Here is a 20,013-nt window from a genome sequence, read left to right as displayed (position 1 = left end):
GTTGTTCGTTTCCAGAACTTTTTAGTCATCCCAAAGAGAAACTCTGTAGCCATTAAACAGCCACTCATTTCCCCTTCTCAGCCAGTGGTCGTCAGTCTTCTCCCTTCTGTCTCTATGAATTGGATTGTTCTAGATGTCTTGTAAGAGTGAAATCATGATATGTGGCCTTTTATCTCTGACTTTTATTTTTACTTAATGTTATGTTTTCAGGGTTCATCTGTGTTGTAGCACATCTAGGTATTTTATTCCTTTTGAAGACTGAATAATATTCCGTTATATATGCACACACACACACATTTTCTTTAATCATCTGTTGATGGACTTTTGGATTATTTCCATCTTTTGGCTATTGTGAATAATTCTGCTAAGAGCATGAGCATCTGGTTAAGTGCCTGCTTTTAATTCTTTTTAGTATTTGACCCAGAACTGTAATTGCTAGATCATATGTAACGTATTTTTTTTTAAAGCTCCCCAGGGGCGCCTGGGTGGCTCAGTCGTTTAGACTTCAGCTCAGGTCATGATCTTGCAGTTCGAAGGTTTGAGCCCGGCATCAGGCTCTGTGCTGACAGCTCAGAGCCTGGAGCCTGCTTCAGATTCTGTGCCTCCCTCTCTGTGCCCCTTCCCCGCTCGTGCTCTGTCTTTCTTTCTGTCTCTCAAAATTGAATAAACATTAAAAAATTGTTTTAATAAATAAATAAAGCTCCCAAAGTGATCTTTAAATAATGTGGTTATGGTTGAGAGCCTATGATACAGAACTTAATCTGGTAGGTCCATAAATAAATGGTCTTAGTGGGTTGGTGACTTCCTAGGAAAATTGTATGCCTTGTTTTGTATATCTGTGGTTTCACATTTTGGCTTTGATTCCATTCATAACTCCAAACCATTTATAATTCCAGAGTGGTACTAAGAATCACTGTAGAAGCTAATTTTAAAATAGACAAAGATTTGAATAGACATTTCTCCAAAGAAGATGTGCAATGGCAGATAAGCACATGAAAAGTTGCTCAGCATCATTAGTTATTTGGGAAATGAAGATGAAACCCAACAATGAGGTACTATTTCATACCCAGTAAGAGGCCAGTAATTTAAAAAAAAGAAAAGAAAAAAGAAACCTTAAGTGTTGCCATGGATATAGAGAAACTGGATCACTTGAACATTGCAAATGGGAAAATAAAATGGCACCTCCACTTTGGAAAGCAGGCAGCTCCTCACACAGTTAAACATAGAGTTACTCTATGACCAGCTTTGTTCCTAGGTGTATATCCAAGCGAACTGAAGGTTTACACCTTCAGTGTGCAAAAACGTGCACACAAATGTCCATAGGAGCGTTATTCCTAATGGGCAAGAAGTAGAAACCCAAACGTCCAGCGGTGGTGAGTAAGTAGTTAAATAAAACATGGCATTTCCATACATTGTAATGTTTGGCCATCAAAAGGAATAAAGTACTGGGGCGTGCAGGTGGCTCAATTGGTTGAGCGTCTGACCTTGGCGTATGTCATGATCTCACGGTTGGTGAGTTCGAGCCCCACATCAGGCTCGCTGCTGTCAGCACTGAGCCCTTTTCAGATTCTTTGTCCCACTCTCTCACTGCCCCTCCTGTACTCATTCCCCTCCCCATCCCCCAAAATAAATAAAACATTTTTTAAAAAGGGAATACAGTACGAAAGGTGTTGCAATATTGCTGAAATTTGAAGACATTATGCTAATTAAAGCAAGTGAGACACAAACGGCCACAAATTATGTGGTTTCATTTATATGAAATGTCCAGACTAGGCAAATCCATAGAGATAGAAAGTGGGGGCAGATGCTAAGGCATGGGTGAGAAGGGAGTGAGGAGTAACTGCATAATGAATATGGAGTTTCCTTTGGGGATGATGAAATGTTACAGAATTAGACAAGGTAATGTTTGTGCACTTCTGTGATTAGGCTCAAATCATGAAATCTACAAGTCAAAGGGGTAAATTTTGGGGGTGCCTGGCTGGCTCAGTCTGTAGAGCATGTGGTTTTTGATCTCAGGGTCATGAGTTTGAGCCCCCACATTGGGTGTAGAGATTACTTAGATAAATTTAAACAGTAAATAAATTTAAACAAATAAAAGGGTGAATGTTATGGTTTGTGAATTAATACCTCAATAGAGCTGTTAAAAGTAATTTTTATTTTTTTAATTTTTGAGAGAGAAACACAGCAGGAGCAGGTGAGGGGCAGAGAGACAGGGAGACACAGAATCTGAAACAGGTTCCAGGCTCTGAGCTGTCAGCACAGAGCCCGATGCAGGGCTCGAACCCACCAACTGTGAGATCATGACCTGAGCCAAAGTCAGATGCTTAATTGACTGACCCACCCAGGTGCCCCTAAAAATAATTTTTAAAGAGAAGAAAAAGAAATTGACTCCCGATGGGAGGATTGGCTGAGAAGAAAGTCCAGATAACAGCAAAGGGGAAGATCCCATGGAAGAGACAGAAGAAGAGTAGTGAAGCCATGTGAGAGGGGAGCTACAGCGTGGTCTGTAGCCTTGGGATAGAGAGATTCAGAAGAACCCCTGGGAGGTGCAATCAAGATGGGCAAACATGGCAGAACGGCTAAGTAATACAATACACGCTACACCAGGAGTTCTGCAGGTTTGGCATTAGAATGTTCTGGAAGACTAAGGAGGGCATATTTACTGGAGTGATGGGGAAGAGATGCAATTGTTTTGGATGCAATTGTTTTGGATCCTGAAGTGAGTGTAAGGGAATTGGAATAAACCACAGGCCTACATTCCCTTATTTGAATCTCAAAATTCAACAAACTGAAAATGGAAAGGTTTTTATAACTCATTTGGCAGTAAAACCTGACCTGAATGGATGTGAAATGATTTATAATCGTCATTTGTCCCACTTAGTGTGAATATTCATACATCTCACTGCAGAAATAATATTGAATTCGATTACAGAATGTTTCCACAGGCCCCTGTGGGGATGTTATGATATATGGTATATGCCACATATTCTCTTCCTAAAATTAACATGTATCTATCTATCTGAGTTCTAAATTCTATGGCCCCTACGTGTTTTGGGTAAGGGACCACACACCTGTTAGTCTTTGAGCAGGTCTGGTTGTGAAGGAAAGGTGAGAGATTATGAAAAGGATTCAGATTCAGGGGTCATGGTTTTGGTTTTTGGTTTTTTTTAAGGATGGAAATGACCTGAGTATACCTATAGGTTAAAGTAGAGAGGAGGAGGTTGAGATTTTGGTAAAAACAAGCTGGGTAGGTAGGGTGGGAAATGGGGGAGGAATGTTACCGTTTACAAGAGAAGGAGCACGCATCCTCTGAGACCCCAGGAACAGTGATGACGATAGCAGTGGGTATCTTTGTGAGAAGAGGGAAGGGAAGTTGAGTAAAGTCAGATTGAACGGCTATTTGCGGAAGTGGTAAAAGCTGGAAATAACTGTTGGAGTAAATAGAAGGAGCTGACTTGAGAACAAATAAAAGAATTGGCAGGCAGGACTATGGGTCTAAGTCAAATTTAGAAAGCCTTGAAAATCTGTGGTGCTGTTCTGCCCCTTAGCTATATGATTTTTTCTTTCAGGGCTTAGCTTCTCACTTATGGGGTGGAGAATTCTTGGGATTGAGTTTTGAGTGAATCTTATAGAGGAAATGGTGTGGAAGGGAACGGAGGGTGCCCAGGGTCTGGCGGTGGATGTAGCTAGGTAGGGAAGAAAACGGAGTGAGTGGGAGGTGAAGGGACTCGGGTTCCTTGTACACTGAAGACTAGTAATTGAGGAGGAAGACAGTAAGAAAGCTCATGTGCTAGCAGATGGTGGGGGGAAAGTGGCGTTCAAGTTACAACAGTTCTGGGTGATAAGAAGTTTCAGGGTACGACATTGGAGGCAGTGACTAAAGTGAAATGGAGGGGAGCTTTGTCGGAGCTGAGACAGATGGGAACAAAGAGGAGAGGTGTTAGCTCATCCACACAGGCTTTGAAACCACTCAGGATGATGACCGATTTGGGTTGAAGAGGAAGAACTAATTACACACCAGACCGACTTTTTAGTAAATGTGGAGGATTAAGTGGCGTGTTGGTAAATCTCACACTTGAAAATAGATAGAGGATGTTTAGTGGCATGGGTTTCAAAGAGACAGATTTTTATACAAGGCCACCTTGTGATAGAGCAACGGCTAGTAGCTGGTCTGTGAAGAATATGACCCCACCTCCTACCCCTAGTGTGCATGTAATGAGGGCGCAAGCAGCTTCCAGAAGGGGCTACAGGAGAGCCAACATGACTGCATACTCTGCCATCAGATTAAGGTTTGGTGCTGGGCGGGGGTTCGGGGGCACTGGATGGCTCATTGGGTTAAGCATCTGACTTCAGCAGCTCTGGTCATGATCTCACAGCTTTTGAGTCTGAGCCCCGCGTTGGCCTCTGTGCTGTCAGCTCAGAACCTGGAGCCTGCTTCAGATTCTCTCTTTCTCTCCCTCCCTCTCTCTCTCTCTCTCTCTCAAAAATAAACATTTAAAAATAAATAAATAAACATTTTTTTTAAAAAGGATACAGAGGAATTTGTTATTACAGTGTAAGGATTTCCAAAGCACAGGGAGAGATGCAGGATTGAGTAGGATTGTTACAGGCTGTATTAGGGAAGAAGTACAAGACTAAGAATACAAGGTGGTGATAAAATGTGACAGTAGTTTCATCTTTGCTGAAATTCAGATACCTAATATACTAGAATGGAAAGGTTGTGAGGGTTTTCCTTGTTTTTAAAATTGTTTTTGTTTTATTTTATGTATTAGTTTTTGTAGGTGTTCACATTATTTTCATAACACAGAGATATCGAATAAATAATGTCATCCTGCTCATTTGCACTCTTTATTCTAGACTGCTAATGCTAAGATTTTTTAAAAAATCATCTTGTTATCAAACATGATAGCTGTGTTTTGTGTCATCTGAAGAGGTGCTTTTTTTTTTTTTTGAGTCACTGATTGAAAAAAATAAACCAGACTAGACTGGAGAACTTCCCTTTGTTTATAATAATTAGTTAATTAATGCCAAGACCGTCCTCCCACAACCTGGACTAATTCTTCCTTGTCACCAGCCCTGGGGTTCTAAGTCCCGCGCCTCCTTTCCAGTGAGTGCGGTCAGACTCAGCTGGTCACCTGGAGTCCTGTGTGGGACTCGGATTTAGTTGGTCAGGGGTGGGGCCAGAAAAGTCATATTTTTAAAAGCTCTTTGGGTGATTGATCAGCAGCCAGATTTGGGAACCACCAGTGGAAACCACATTTGGCTTTCGTCTCCACAGCAGCATTCTGTGAGACGCCCGCAGACGTGGGCGCAGCATGTGTGCCGTACCCCTGACTCGACACTCCCTGCCAAAGCAAACGTGAACTTCCTATAAGCATTTTAAAGGTCTTTGATTACCAGTAATCAGTTTACACTGTGAAATAATGTCTCGCCTTCAAGTTAGAGTGTGTTACAAAACTCCTAATACCTTTTATATTGTGAGTTTTGGTGAAATGGAAACTTGCATCCTCTTCTGAGGGGAGTGTAAGTTAACACACTGCTTTGGAAAACAACGATAAATATGCATGAATGGACTTAAATACACTCACACTCTTTGATCTAGTAATTACATTTCTGAATATTGAGACTTGTTTATTGTTAATCAGAAATATGGATCAGTATTTATTTAAAAGACTTTTATTACACTATATAGTAGTAAAAAATAGAAGCTATCTTAATGATTAACTACAGAATGGTTAGATTATGGTATCTTCATATGATGTGTAGCATAGAACCACTAGAAACTGTGTATGAAGACATTTAATATCACAGAAAGATTTTAGTGTATGACATTAAGGAAACAAAAAAGCATGAGAGTGTGTGTGTGTGTGTGTGTGTGTGTGCGTGTGTGTGTGTGTGTATACAGTTTGTGCTTAATTATATATATAATGCCTACAACACATTTTAAAATACTGAGCAAAGGGGCACCTGGGTGGCTGTTTGTTGAGCTTCTGACTCTTGATTTTGACTCAGGCCATTCTGTCACTGTTTGGCTTGTGGGCCTGAGCCCCGCTTAGGACTCTGTGCTGACTGTGCTGAGCCTGCTTGGGATCTTGTCCGTCCCTCTCTCTCTGCTCCTTCCCTGCTTGTGCTCGCTTGGGCGAGTGCATGTCCTCCCTCCCTCTCTCTCTCTCTCTCTCTCTCTCTCTCTCTCTCTCTCTCTCTCTCAATATAGGTGATTCTCTGGGGGGTAGAAATATATGCAGTCTTATTCATTAGCATTTTTTTGTATTTTCTAAATTTTCTACTATGAGCATTATCACTTTGAAACAAAACTAATAAAACTTGTTAAAAATAAAATTCTTATGTTAACTTCTTTAGCAGAATTCATTTGGGAGGAATTGTTAGAGAAGCTTTCTTGCTCATAATAATCGCCAGTATGTATTCTACATATTTGCACACCACTCATGTGTCTGTTCCACAATTTTGTGGGGTTATCAGCACCAGGCATAAAAGTTTGTGGGGCTTTTTGCTGTTGTTCTTTTCTTGTTTGTTTTAATAACAGCGTTATTGAGACACAGTGCACGTAACACAGAGCTCACCTTTCAGAGTGTGCAATGTCACACCTGGCACAGCCACCACCGTCTAGTTTCAGAACATTGTCACCAACCTGAAAAGAAACCCTGCACTAATTAGGAGTTCCTCCCCATTTCCCTTTCCCCGTAACCCCTGGCAACCACTAATCTGCTTTCTGTTTCTATGGATTTACTAATTCTGGACAGTTCATATCAATGTGATATCTTAGTAGCTGGTCTTCAACCCCTCCTCCCAGCACTGCCAGAAATGTCATTTATGCCACCACCATGCCAATCTTTCCATCTCTGTGACTCTACCACCTCTGACTCAGAACTTTTCATCCTGCCCTTAGTTTATGAAATCAATTACTACTACTCATTCTGGCATTTAAGGCTTTCTATATTCTGACTCTACAAAGTAGGCACTTAATAAATATCTAGTGCATACATGAATCCAGTGAATAAAATGTTCTCTGCCTTATCTGGCCCTTCCCTTCTCCATCAGGGAAGAAGATAATTACTATGAATTAGTCGGATTTCAGGTCACGGACGGGGCAAGAAAATCTCTCAGGTGCAGGGCCGCCGTAAACCTCGGCAGGCATCCGATGGTGCGCAGGGCCTGGGTAGAGGGCTGGCTCCAGAGTTCCTCATTCATTCAGGCCGGGCTGGAGGCCAGAGTGTGCGATTGTGACAGACAGTTCCTGGGTGGCACCCAGGACCACAGCTCCAGGGCCTGACCGCGCGCTGGGAGGGGAGCCGGGCCACCCTTGCTCTCCGATGGCGCTGCGGCCTCGTGCTCTGCAGGTGTGTGGTCCCACACGCCCTCACCGCCACCACGCCGGCTTCACCTTGGGGAACTGTGCCCATTCTCCCAAACCCAGTCAGGTGTTCATAAAGCCTCCGCCACCCTCCCCACAACAAGAAGCAATTTTCTCCTTATTAGCACTTTGTATTTTTCATATACTGTATTCCCTGTTAGTTAATTCCATTCTCATTTCTTCCTCCTAAATCTTTGATTTCTTGAGATTAAGTTCAGTTTCTTACTCAGTAATTGTACTGCTGTGTCCGTAGAACACAGTAATTTGCCCTTAGCAGCTACTTAGTAATTATCAGTGCAGTTGAACATCAGAAGGAAAGAAATTCAAATAGATTTTTAAATTAAAACCCTATAATTTAGGTTATATTTTTAATACCAAAAAGAGATCTACCTGTATTTATGAGAAACTTAATCTTACATAAAACGTGATTACATCCAGGCCCAGATATGTTTTTGCCCTAATAGTCACTGCTGTAGGTTTTGAAACACTGGCATAAAACAGAACACCAAACTGAAGCAGTCATATGCCTGTGTTAACGTGAACACGGACATGATACGTTGCGAGAGCTCTGAGGGCCGGCGTCATTTTCTCCACATCGCCAGCCCGCTGCAACCAGAGTTTGCGTTTCAGCTTAATGAATCCTTATCCCTTTGGTTTTGGTACCAGACAAAAGTAATATTACATATTAGCTGTCTCTGAGGTGTCCGGCAATTCTCTTATTTTCTTTTAAGTGTCATATTAAGCTGGTTACCTGCCCCTTATGGTTAAATAAGGGGTAACAGTCAGATCTTTATCCGAAGGTGTAGGTTTTACAAAACAATTGCTCTTTGTTCTCTCCGTGGCTGCACGTTTTAGGAATGAAAGAAGCAGGTAGAGAACAGCGCACGCTGCCACAGGAGTTGGTTTTCATCTTCTCAAGGCCTCCTCTAGGCCGCCCTCATTTCGTCCATTAAATTATTGTGATTTGTAACACACTTTAAGCGAATTTGGGTTTAACTTCGTATTAACTATCCAATGGGTAACTAGAAGCTACCATTCTCGAGTCCAGTTATATTTTCAGTTCCACACGGTGTCACACCTCTCCATCTGACGCCAGTGAGGGGAGCAAACCCTCCGCTTGCGGCTCCCCGGGACAACTCTGCCGTCCTCACAGTCCTCCAAACCTTAGGGCTCCCTGCCCTTGAGCCTGAGATCAGAGACTTGGGCTCTACTGTACAGTCACAACAATAACAACATGACTGTTCTTCTGAAAGCTGTTTGTCCCAAGTTTGAAACTTAAACTGAAACATAACTCCCATAAACTACAGCACGGTTAGTTTTGATGATTACCAAAATCCAACATTTGAGAAAGAAGAAAATGGTTAGAGTGTGGTGGGTGTGGTGGCTCATATTTTTAGGTGCCACCTTTATTTTAAAAAAAATTTTTTTTAGAGTGCTGAATTGTAAACAACTTTCTAAGTTCTGGTCATTCTCAGTAAAATCATTCTGCAGGTATGTGTTATTTGCAAGGAAAAGCACTTAATTTGGTTTATTTTTAGAAGACGAAATTGGATTGTGGGGGAAGGGGGCTGTTTTTGATGGCAGCCACTGCCTCCCAGTAAAGACCGTTTGGAGTTACTGTAACGATGTGACCGAAAGAAAGTTTATAGGAATTTATATGGTTTAAAATGATTCAGAGGTCCTCCCAGCAAACCAAGTTTTTCCTCCTTGCTCATTTTCCACTTCTGTTGGAGAGCAGTAGAGAACACAGAAAACACATAAAAAAAGCGTATTTCAGAAAAAGACTTCTGAGCTGGGTTTTACCCAGCTGGGTAAGGAAGCACAGCTTCAGCTGCCAAAGGGGCTTGCCACCATGTGCCAGCTTCTTCCCCCGACCACAAGCTTGATTTGGTTCCTATTCCTGGGGCGTGCTTGAAAATTCTACCCCTACTTTGTTTTCCTGTTTGATTGGAGATAAAGAACTCCTAAGAAAGTCTGGAGTCAAAATGAGTGAAAATGAGAAAAAGCAGGAAAGAAGGGGTATCCTGAGTGTCCCCTGTGGCACCCAGAAACTGCAGGGGGGGGAGCAGGGGGAGCACTAGGAGAGTGCCATGGGCCCTCTAATGGTGCAGGAGAAAGAAGTGTTATCTTAATTTTCTGCATCCCTGCACTTGGGAATAAGGAGCAAGGAATCTTTTTTTCTTCTCTCTCTCTCTCTCTCTCTCTCTCTCTCTCTCTCTCTCTCTCTCTTTTAATGTTTATTTATTTTTGCGACAGAGAAAGACTGATCTCAGAGCCATGAGCAGGGTAGGGGCAGAGAGAGAGGGAGGCACAGAATCTGAAGCAGGCTCCAGGCTCTGAGCTGTCAGCATAGAGCCCTATGTGGGGCTCGAACCCACGGACTGTGAGATCATGACCTGAGCCAAAGTTGGACACTTAAACAACCGAGCCACCTGGCACCCCAGGAGAAGGGAATCTTTAATAATTCTTCCTCCTGGAGTCTAGGAAGCCTTCATAAAGAGGCCGGGTTTTCAGCTGAGCTTGAGGGATATGATTTTCCTGAGGAAAAAGTAATTTTAGTACCCTTTGCTGGAAGACTCTTGTCATTTGAGGGTTTTTTTTGTTGTTTTTGTTTTTTTGGTTTAAGAGAGTCATGTCAGTAGAGAGAAAACAAACATGAGAAAGTTCCTGAAGTTAAGGAGAGTAAGCAATGAGTCCAGAATGACCAAGAGCTGCCATCTTTCTTCTATAGGAGAACTTCAGGTAAACTTGGAGAAGTAGAAGTTGGTTGCAAGATAGTTTTAGTAGTTTGGAAACTATTGTAGGATATGTTTGGATTTACTAAAGGAAATAACTTCATACTTCAAATTTCATTTAAATGAAATCCAATTTCTAATTATCTAGGTGTTTCTTATGTACTATAAGGTAGGCTTTCCTGATTTTATTCAATATTCTGCCCAAAAATATGGTTGTAAAAACCTTGTACATTTGTCACTTGCATTCCAGAGAGCTGGTTATTTAACACATCTCTTTATGGTTTGCTTGTTCTGTTTTTTCCCAGCAGCACAACCAGGTTTCTCCCCTCCTCTTCCTTCCCCTCCCTTCCCATTCCCCTCCCCTCCCCCTGCCCCTCCCCACCCTCTCCCCTTTCCCTTCCCTCCTTTCCCTTCCTTTCCCCCCCTTCCCTCCCCTTTCCTTCCCTTCCTTCCCCTTCCCCTCCCTTCTCTCCTTTCCTCTTCCCCTCCCTTCTCTTCCTCTCCCCTTCCCTCCCCTCTCTTCCTATCCCCTTCCTCTCCTTTTCCTTTCCCTCTTCCCCTCCCTTCCCCTCCCCTTCCCTTCCTCTTTCCCCTCTCCCTCTCCCTTTTTTTCCTCTTCTGTCCTTCCTTTCTTTTTTTAAACTCATAAAAGTCTGATGTGTTAAAGGAAATTTAGAAGACACAAAAATTATACCTATAGTGCCCATTAGAACAATTTAACTGGTAATATTATGCTGAAGGTTCTTCTAATTCTCCCTATAAATTAATCTTCTTAATCTGTTTCCACCATCCTCTTAGATTATATTGTAAACATTTATATATTGTCAAAATTCAACCTATACTAGCTTACATCCATTAAATAAATCCTGACCAGGTGCCAGCCACCATTGTATGCCCTTTACATTTCATGCTCTGAACAAACCTACAAAGATATCTATGACTATTTCTTGAAGGAATTAAGAAACTTGTGTTCAAAGAGGTTAATTAACATAATTAACATAACTAATATGTGATATTCCCAGGATCCCAAACCGGAGTGGACAACAGATGTGCTCTGAGCCACTGTGCTGCACAGCCTCTCATTACCACGTAATACATTCTGTTACGAGTCGTAGAGTTCTGTTAGGATGTTAGGAAGGTCCCTGCTCAGAGGTCACTCAGGCAAGAGAGAACTTTCCTGACCACCTGTTTAAAAACTTTTTTTATGTCTTTATTTTATTTTGAGAGACAGAGAGCAGGGGAGGGGCAGAGAGAGAGGGAGACAGAATCTGAAGCAGGCTCCAGGCTCTGAGCTGTCAGCACAGAGCCCAACGCAGGGCTTGAACCCATGGACTGTGAGATCATGACCTGAGCTGAAGTCAGACGTTTAACCTGCTTAATAGACTGAGCCACCCAGGTGCCCCCCGACTACCCATTTAAACAGCTACATTTTACTGTACCCTAACCTTATTTTTCTGTAAGGTGCAAATCACTATCTGATATAATAAGTGTTTGTTTTACTATTTCCTCCTTTTCCAGTTTCTTATTAGAGTGTAAGAGACATGGGGTGCCTGAGTGGCTCAGTCGGTTAAGCATCCGGCTTTGGCTCAGTTCATGATCTCACAATTAGTGGGTTCAAGCCCTGCATCTGACTCTCTCCTGACAGCTCAGAGCCTGGAGCCTGCTTCGATTCTGCATCTCCCTCTCTCTCTGCCCCTCCCCTGCTTGCTCGCTCGCTCTCTCTCGCGCTCTCTCTCTCTCTCAAAAAAGAGAGGTAGTAGGTGTTATTTTCTATCATTGTTCTTGATATCTGATTTTTAAAATTAACCAATTACTACTTCTGATTCTGTAGGAAAAGAAAGATTTTACTGTTTGGTATGAAACTCCACATTCTTAGTTTGGCAGAGAAAATTTCTAGCTTGTTTTGTTATGTCAGTAATTTCATAATAAATTCAGTAATAACCATACGACTTTATTTCCCTTCAGGGAGTAATTGCTTCTGAGCTGAGGCATGATTTCCTTTCTGCATAGAGTGTGAGCATCAGGAGAGCAGGGCCTTTCGCTTTGTTCACGGCTCTGTTTCCAACGTCTGCAACGTTGCTTGGCGCATTAGCTAGATTTTAAATGCATAGATGAATGATCCTAAAGTAGGTATGTTTTTTGTAAAAAGAAATGTTTTTACATTTTGCAATAATACCGTTAGGTTTTTAGCAAAAAAAGGAAAGTACTTTCAAATTATGTGTTGACCAGTAATCAGATTAAATTATAATATACTCTTTCTATAGTGTGTAATAATTTGTTTCTTCGGTGAAAGTATTGAAATACAGGAACCTCAGTGCTCACATTGCAGTGGTTAAGAAATGAGGAAGTCTTTGGATTTACTTATTAGCTCTAAAACTTCCTAACTGTGGCCTTGGTCAAGCCGCTTTATTCTATATCTCTGTTTCCTCATCTGGAAAATGGGGCTGGCCATAGGTTGTCACAGGCCGTGAAGGGGTCCGTATGTGTAAAGTACATCAGAGTGCCTGCCATGCTAGTAAATACTCAGTAAGGAGTAGTTATCACAATTATACCTGAGTTTGACTCCTGACCTGTTATTTATTTTCTATGGGACTTGGGCAAATTTCTCATAGAAACAGGTCAGAGAAGTTAGATAATTTGTAAGGCAGAGAGAGTGTGTGTGTATACACATGTATATAAACATAAAAATGGGGATTTTTAAGACAGAAAATGTGTGCAAAGTACTTATAAAAAGTACTTCATAAATGTTAGTACATACACACACCCCCCCCAAAATACAGTACTATGAGAGAGGACTTTTATTTAAAATTTATTTATTATTTTTTAATGTTTTATTTATTTTTGAGACAGAGAGAGAGCATGAGCGGGGAGGGGCAGAGAGAGGGAGACACAGACACTGAAGCAGGCATTGAGCTGTCAGCACAGAGCCGAAGTGGGGCTTGAACCCACAAACGTGAGATCATGACCTGAGCTGAAGTCAGAGGCTTAACCGACTGAGCCACCCAGGTGCCCCTAGAGGACTTTTATTTAGTTAAAAATGTTTTGCACCTGAAATAATAAAAATACTCTGTATAGAAACAGATGATCTTGCCTTTGCCATTTCCATAAATTTTTCTCCTAAATTAAGGAAGTTTTTTTTTATCATCTCATAAAGAGGTTTAAAATGGGTTTCAGAATAAAAAAAGATAAATGAATTTTACTCTGGACATGTTATGAAACTCCAGCACAAGCACCGCGTTGTAGTTTTTGGTGCAATGACGTTTTTCCAGAACACCGCGCCTTCAGTGAACACTGAGCAGGGGCCGTGCACGCTGCTGGGAGCCGGGACGCACTTCCGCTGTGCCGGCGCGCCCCCCTCTCCCTGCCTTCACGGCCAAGGCCTTCCTGCAGCCTGGCCTTGCTATTCCTGGCGGCCGGCTGCGGGCGCTGGGTATGGAAGCAGCCCGGGGACTGGCTATATTAAGGAACTTAGCCTATGAGAATTCAGAAAGTAGAAACCATCTTTTGCCACTGATGTCAGACTAGACATTTTCCCCCTGTCGGTAATGATAGTTTAGCGCAGCTCTCTGCTACTCACGTATCCTGCACCGGATTTTGCTAAGATAAGACTCAGAGAGAGGATTTTTCCTTCTTCAAGAGATATGCGGATGATGGAAATATTACAGCAAACTCTTTGTGTAACCGGCAAACGCGAATTTCGCCATTTATTTGGTCATTGCAGCGTGTGTTAAAGAGCTTGCCCATTTGCAGGCTAATGTGTTTATTCCAGTCTTCCCAGTGGCATCTTGAAGTGTCTTTCAGCTAAAAAATTCATGAGTATTATTGGCTTTCAGTCAGAAAATGGAATATGTTTTCTAGTTACTGTCTAATATACCACTTTAAGGCCATTATACAAAAGTAAATCTAAGAGCATACTGAAAAGGAAGGAGTTCTGTAGCTTAAACGTTTGTTTATACTCTGTATTACTTTTCCGTGGAGTGAGAAACAGCCCAAGAGGAGGTAGGTGCTGAAGCCATTTTACTTGGAGAATAGTAGTACGGAGTCGTAGGCTCTGTTTTTCTCTTTAATACTGTCTTCAACTGTAAAGTATTAGTGCTTCATCATTGAAAACTCAGATCCTGATAATCATACTTTGTGTTTGGCTTGTTGCAGCTATTAAAAAAGTCAGGTGTATATAGTAAGTTGCTCAAAACTAGTGAAGTTAAAATGAGCATGTGTTTCAACGAAGATGCCTTTTATTCTGTATTGGCATGACGCAAGTTTCCTAAAACTTTACAGTTTAACTGTTGTCACTGTGTGAGTTAACATGCAGTTGTATGAGTTTGAAACTGTAGATGTATACTGTAGTGTGTGAGGTAAATTAATATTGTATGAAAAGCCAGAAGCACTGTAATGTTTTGTTAAGATGCAGGTAAAAGTGTTCTTATGGTCTAGTAAAAAAGGGTAATAACACTCTGGGGAAAAAAAGAATATGCCATGTGACTACTACAGTTTATTTTGGAAATACTGGATAGCATCCTGTCACTGTGTTAAATGCACTAATTGCTTTGCTGGTGGAAAGAAAAAGTTTGATGTTTCCCTGTGCTCTCATGCTTGCACTTTGTAAATCGACACAGTTCTACATACATTTGAAGGTGTTTGCTTATTTCTTTGTGTCTTACTTCTTTATTTGCTTATTTATAGGAAGCAACAGTGTATCCTTGCATAATCTACGTATTTTCTGCAGAAGATATGTAATTCTTGCCAAGAGTTGGGGTCTTGCCAAAATAATATTTCTTTGGTTAATTTTGTCCACTTGACACTTTGGAAAAGGGTATTTCCCCTCCTCCATCAATTAGATGTCTTTGTTTCTGTATCGGCTTACTGACTTCCAAGGTCTGGCCATTCCCAGCTTTCTGCCTTTCTCACGCATCTATCAGCTGCAAAAGCACATTTTGCATCTTTAAGCATTAGATGCTGTTTTCCCTTAGACTTATCAGGTACTGGCCTAGAAATTGTTCTTTCTAAAGTAAAGAGATTCCTCCCATTCCCAGAACACAGTATACTTTATAAGGGACAAATTGTTTTGAGTTTAGAATGAGCAAATGTTTTCACTTGTGATAAAGGAATAGTGTGAATGCATCTTTAACTGCTGAGGTGGGCTTCTAACCGATGGAAGGCTGAGAAGATTATCCTTTTGTGATTTAATAGAACAGAAATAGAAAAGTGTTACAGTGAAGATTAACGTACAGCTTCAGTATTGCTTGAGTATTTCTTAGTCTTACAAAGGGCAGAAGGAATCAGACTACAGATTACACAGCAAATGTCATGTCTCTCCTGTAAAGAGAGTTCAGAAAGAGCCTGGAAGGCCTTGGAAGCTACAGAAGCTTCTCTCATCTCATATCAAGAACAAGATGATTTATCAGGCATCTCCTCCTCTTGTGGGTGTTGATAAGGAAAGTTGTTTCAACAGCTCTTTGTATGTCATTTCATTATGAACTTCATTTCAAAGTAAGGAATTTCAGAGAGGGTCTAACTTTTTAAAAATATTCCTTGGAACTGGCAATAGAGAGATCTGATGTTGATCACTTACTGTGTTTGGATTTCAGCAACAGTATTATCCTTATTTATTCTTTCACTGAATCTGTTCCACGTATAATAAATCTGACAGTTTTACAGGCCTAGTTTGGAAGATGGCCAGTCCTGATAATAGATAAAATGCACATGGTCGTTTGCATGAAGTCTGGGTGAATAACTAGCTTCCTTGTGAGCCTGTATCGTGAGCCACAGCTTTGTTACCCTGTAAGTTACACTGATGAATTTCATGAAAGAAAAGTACAGTTTTTAATTGTGTTGTGACTCAACATTGCATTTTGCTTTCTATCCTTATGCTAAGGCTATTGCTGGCATTGTTCACCTCTCCCAGAATACCGTTACTTTGAAAAACAGCAAGCCTTAATTCTGGTGACTGTAACTCTACCATCTGGTTGATACAAGTTGGTATCAGAGGATGTAGGGGAGGAGGTGCTGTCGCAGTGAGAGCAGGACTATTGTTTGTTATCGATAATGGGAGGGGACAAATTGAAACTCCTTTTCCAGACTTGTCCTTTCACAGCCCCCCACATCTGGTAGAAACTGGCTTGTTCTCAATGACTGTAATTACCATCAGATATGACCCAAGAGTTTACTGGTGTCATTTTCAGTTTTTGTGATTTACACTGAACAGTTTCAGAACCGAGAATGAAACGCTCAAGAATTTTAATTTCATGTGAATGTTGAAAATGTGCAGAAAGTTTAAGAAGCTATTAAGTCCTGTTTACAAAATAAGATTTCTAAACCTTCAGTGCTACCCTTCACTGTTTTTCTTTTTCTTTTTGTGTCTCACTCTTTTATTGGGAATTGACTTTTAACTTTGATCTACAAAAATGCATTAAAACTCAATTATCCATATAGCTTATTTTAGATGATTTTTCTGTGCCTAAGTGCACACTGGTAGTCATAAATCTGTTTATTGAATCTATCATTCTATCCATCTCTGGTTTTTTTCTGTGTCACTGGAAGGGGTGTGACGGGGGAGTGAACACCCCTAGCCCCAGCATACGTTCTGGTGTGAAATCCTGACACTTGCCCTCATTTCGGGCATTAAGAGTATCCGTCGGAGTCACCCAGATTAGAGCAACACCCTTCTTCTCTTGGAGCACCTCGTTAACGAGGCTCACTGTTATTTATTTGGTTCATCCACTCAAGACTAGGGCATAAATCCACACGTCTGCTCCAGGATTTCATCTACTTCTGGCCCTGTGGTAGTCAAGAAAGAGGTGCCCGGGGGCAGGCCACTGCCTATCAGCACCTTCACCCTCCCCCTCCTTTCCCAACTTCAACCCTAAATTTGCTTCCCCCCACCTTTTTCCCTTTTCTTCTGAGAGTCTTGTGTTTTTAACCCTCCCCCCCTTGGCTGGTGAGCAGTGGCTCAGAGGGATGGCTGTGGCCGGCAGAACGCATCCTCCTGTCCCTAATTATACAGACGCCCCCCCCTTTTTTTTCCTTTGGTGGTTTACAGGTTGGTTGGCAGTGTGAACCGTCACACAGAGCCCAGGAAAATTGCTTAGAATAGAGGACATATGGGTAGATGCAGAAAAATAAGAAACAAGTATGCTCACAAAGTTAAAACTTTTTTATTTTGAGGAAATGTGTTTAAGATACCATCACATAATCATAAAAGGGAAAACCTGGCCTGTAAATAACCTAACTTCAAGAGGAAATTAATGATGTTTCAGAGCTACAAATAGAGTGGTTTGTGCACCAGTCTTGGGTAGGTACAAGTAAAGTATAGTCCGTCTGCTCCACCGGCTTTCTGTACTTAGACCGGAAATTGTTAGCTCCTTGCTTTACTCTTTCTCGCCCCTTAGTTGAAGTATATCAATTCTGCCCCTTCCTGCCATGTTATAAGTATTAGTTTATATATTTGGGGAAATTGAAGAGAGATGATGGCTGAAGTTAGTGCTGAATTCCAGAACAGGGTATTGATTTTAAGTAAGGTAGTCATTTATATTAATTGTCTTCTGAAGAGTTTCCTGATCTTGCTGCTAATGCTGTTTGTTGTGTTTAATGTATATGGTGAGACTTTGGGGAGCAAATAGGAATTTTCACCAAGAAACTTAACACATATAGCTGCTATGTAGGGCATTCTGTTATATAATGAGTGCTATATTTTGATGATAAAAATTTACGTGAGGGGCGCCTGGGTGGCTCAGTCAGTTAAGCATCTCTTGATTTGGGCTCAGGTCATGGTCTCACAGTTCCTTAGATTGAGCCCCACATCAGGCCTTGTGCTGACAGTGCAGAGCCTGCTTGGGATCCTCTCTCTCCCTCGCTCTCTGCACCCCCACTCTCTCTCTCAAAATAAATCCACTCTTGAAGAAATTTACTTGAATGCTTATGATTTGTAGGACGCTGCTTCCAGGGTGAAATCCTCAAGGTCATTTATTGAAAGCTTACTTAGCTTGGAGGGGTAATGTTTTTCTTACGTGCTCATGAGTGAAACCATGATAACTGTGATTCCAAGAGAAATACTGAGAAGGGATGTTCATAGGTATCATCTGAGAGGGGTTTGGTGTGGTTGTTGCTTCACCCGCTGTCCTTCTGTACCTCCTGCACGCGCTGGCTCCCCGCCATTACAACTCCCAGGCCTTCCTCAAGGCCAGCTCTGGCTCCCTGTCCGAGCCAGCGACGTGTTCTTCTTTCTTGGGTCTTCGAGTACACAGGAGCGAGTACCAGTCATTTGCCCATTTTACTTATTGGGGTTTTTCCTGTAAACAGATGCATCTCCTCCCTTCCCTTGTTGTCTGGAGAGCAGCATGCCTCCCTGTGCTTCGTGAGCACTGAGCCCAGCTCCTGCTGGCAGGCGGGCATCTGAATGAATGAGGGACTCGGAGATGAGGGGAAGAGCCCAGCACAGAGCCGCATGCGGTCCATGTCTGGCTGCTGCCCCTCCTGACCTGTGCCTGTGTGAGTACTAGAAGAACAGCTTATTTGTAGTCACATCTTAGTTAAGAGTAGGAATGTGTACGGGGCACCTGGGTGGCTCAGTCGGGTAAGCATCTGACTTCGGCTCAGGTCATGATCTCACAATTCATGGGTTTGATCCCATGTCGAGCTTGTGGTGACAGCTGAGAGCCTGGAGCCTGCTTTGGATTCTATGTCTCCCTCTCTCCCTCTCTCTCTCTCTCTCTCTCTCTCTCTCTCTCTCTCTCTCTCTTTCTCACCCCTTCTTGTGTGCTCTCTCTCTCAAAAATAAATAAATAGACATTTTTTTTTTTAAGAGTAGGAATGTGTAAACCTATGTACATTGGCTCATCTGCTCAATTGCCCTGGGCTGGAGATGCCAATGTTTATCCCCATTTTACAGACGAGGTAATTAAGGCATGAGAGGTAACTTCTTAAGGTCCAACAGCTAACCAAATGGTGGAGTTTGGACATGGATACTGCCATTAGCTTTTCTGCTCGATTGCCTCTCATAGTCTGTTTTGATGATTAAATCATGCCTGGGAATTGCTTAGTGCCTTACAAATGCTAAATAAATAACTAAATACAGATTAAATTTGTTATCAGTCCCAAATTGTGACCACAGTACAGGACCTTGGGACTTGGCTACTTGCTCCCAGCAGCAGGAAGCTCAGGCATTAGCTTTCAGAATTGTCCCCTCCTGGGTGACTTCTTGAATATAATGTACAATTGGTGGAACCTCCTTCAACTGATACAGTGTTTCATCATCCTACTTACACGTGACTCTGAAAAAATTTCATTCCTCTGCCCTTGTGGATCAGAGTTGTGCCCTGAAGAGATGACTGGAGGGAGACTGAGCATCTCAGAGTGCGCAGAGGGAAAGCTGGCAAGTTGATGGGTATGTGACCATGATCAGTCTTGGGTGGTGTTTTCTTAGCCCACCCTCCTCAGGGTCCTTGGTCTCCATGAGTCTGTTACTCTCTGGCATTTTTCTTAACTACTTTCCCATCTACTGTCTTGCCCTTCCCATCTGATTTTCCCTGTCTCAAAAGGAAGAAAAGCCACTATAGAAAGTAAAGGAGGGTGAAAGTGACTTTAGAAGCCTGGAAGACGGAGGAAGGGGGAAGTAGCATAGAACTGGAACTCTGAGAATGACTTAAGTGCTGACTTAAGCTTTTCAGGCTGCCTTTTTTTTTTTTTTTTTTTTTTGGCTAAGCAGTTATTAAGCACCTTGTGCTTAAATAACCCTTTTGTTTCCACAGTATCTGTTATTAATCCCTTTGTTTAGTTCTTTTAGAACTTAAACCTCTATCATTCTGTACTTTGCATATTTAAATACTATTTTGATGTTGCTAATGATGACCAAGGCCAACACACTGATTCTCTTACAATATATCCTTTTCTTTTCTTATTGGAAGGAAT

General features: G+C 41.9%; 1 protein-coding gene across 8 annotated transcripts in view; it reads left to right on the top strand.

Annotated features, from left to right (window-relative positions):
• NCOA2 (nuclear receptor coactivator 2) overlaps nt 1–20,013 on the top strand; it is a 278,300-nt gene that overhangs the window by 155,333 nt on the left and 102,954 nt on the right. Inside the window, exons 3-4 of one of the 8 annotated variants that reach the window (XM_029923146.1) lie at nt 18,406–18,594; nt 19,413–19,489. The exons of 6 other annotated variants lie outside the window; for them this stretch is intronic. The gene's annotated coding sequence lies outside the window, so the exon portion shown is untranslated. The remainder of the gene's footprint in view (nt 1–18,405; nt 18,595–19,412; nt 19,490–20,013) is intronic. One more of the 8 variants, XM_029923145.1, reaches the window with a different exon arrangement.

This window comes from Suricata suricatta, chromosome 15 (assembly GCF_006229205.1).
Source record: "Suricata suricatta isolate VVHF042 chromosome 15, meerkat_22Aug2017_6uvM2_HiC, whole genome shotgun sequence".
Taxonomy (NCBI): domain Eukaryota; kingdom Metazoa; phylum Chordata; class Mammalia; order Carnivora; family Herpestidae; genus Suricata; species Suricata suricatta.
Note: the sequence above shows the minus strand (reverse complement) of the source record. Positions and strands in the feature narration are given on the sequence as shown.